Below are 1,480 nucleotides of genomic sequence, written 5' to 3'. Positions count from 1 at the left end.
AGGAGAACGGTGGGGTGGAGGGGAGGTTGGAGTCACGTGTCCGCCCCAGCCAATTGCAGGCCGAGGCGCACCCATAGAGTTACCCGGCGACCCGGGGTGCGACGTGTTCAGTGAGGTTCGGCCCAACCCTGCCAGTCTTAGCGTTCTTTCGAAGCTCCTGTGCGGCCTGTAAAACGTGGCTCCTGCGTCTCACGGTGTCCCCCTCCGCCGTGAGCGCGGGCGACAAGTTCTCGGCAAAATGGCTGCTGGAAAGAGTCGCTTGCCGGGGCCGCGTGAAGGTCACATGACGAGGTTGGCAGCGCGTGCTGCTGGCGCGGGGACTGAGGCGGGGGAGAAGGGGCGTGGCGAGTCATGTGCCCTCGACTGCGCTGCAGGGGTCTGGTCTCCGTCGCCGCCAGCCCGAGGGCCTGCCTTTACCCCTCCCACCTCGAAGCTAGGCGAGCGTCGGCCGAAGCTACCTAGGTGGTCCGAGTGGAGACCAGCGCTCTAGGCATTTGGCTAGTTTTTTAGTCTTCTCGTTAATATTTTAGCTCTGTGGAGGGGATTCTCTTTTTAAGGTCAGTTGCTGTGAGTACCTCACCCCAGTTACATGTAGATAACAGAAGTTAAGGAAGGTGTTCTGGGGATGTAAATCAGTGGTGGAGTTCTTGCTTAGAATATCAGAGGCTCAGGGTTCGATTCCCGACAGTGAGCAAATTAACAATTATGAGATATCCCCAAGAAAAGGAAAAAACCTCACTACCACCCTTCCAATCATCACAGTGATGTGGGAAACGTAATGTGTTATAATATCCTGGATATATTCATCTTTATTCCATTTATATTGTGTATCTGCACACTACTTCATTGGAAAAATACGGTAATGTGTGCGTTTCTTTGGTACTGTGAACGCAGGACCTTGTGAGGTAGACGTGGCGCCACTGAGCTAAATTCCTGGCCTACAGTATTATTGCCTTTTAGATGTTTAATTATTACATTTTGTTTTTCTTTCTTTTTGTTGAGGGTACCGGGTATCAAACTTGGCTTCTTGTGCTTGCGAGGCAGGCGATGGAACCACTGAGCTAAATCCCTGGCCCTCCATTCTTACATTTTCTTGAAAGGAAGGGTATTTATTTTCCTAACTATGTAGTTGGAAGGGACTTGTTTATGCCCCAAAGGCTGACTTAAAGTGCTTTGAAGTCTTTTCATTTAGGGAAATAGTACTGCCAGGGTATTGTGGTTTTTAATTTTGTTTTTTGAGACAAGGTCTTGCTATGTAGTTCTAGCTGGCCTTGAACTCCAGGCAGTCTTCCTGCCTCAGCCTCCTAGTGGTGGGATTACGGGCATGTGCCACCATGTCTGGTCTGTTTTTCAGAAGTTTTTGCTTCCACCTTCCCCCACTCTTCGTTCTCTGAGGGCCAAAGCCTTGGGGAGGCAAAGCAAGCATAACCACATATTTGACATATTACTTCTTTTTTTTTTTTTTTTTTTTTTTTTTTTT

General features: G+C 49.2%; 1 protein-coding gene across 2 annotated transcripts in view; it reads left to right on the top strand.

The window, feature by feature from the left end:
* Mga (MAX dimerization protein MGA) overlaps positions 1-1,480 on the top strand; it is a 139,794-nt gene that overhangs the window by 639 nt on the left and 137,675 nt on the right. The gene's annotated exons all lie outside the window — the stretch shown is intronic.

The sequence above is a fragment of the Fukomys damarensis genome, unplaced genomic scaffold, assembly GCF_012274545.1.
Source record: "Fukomys damarensis isolate Sample0158 unplaced genomic scaffold, DMR_v1.0_HiC HiC_scaffold_17, whole genome shotgun sequence".
In the NCBI taxonomy this organism is placed as follows: domain Eukaryota; kingdom Metazoa; phylum Chordata; class Mammalia; order Rodentia; family Bathyergidae; genus Fukomys; species Fukomys damarensis.
Note: the sequence above shows the minus strand (reverse complement) of the source record. Positions and strands in the feature narration are given on the sequence as shown.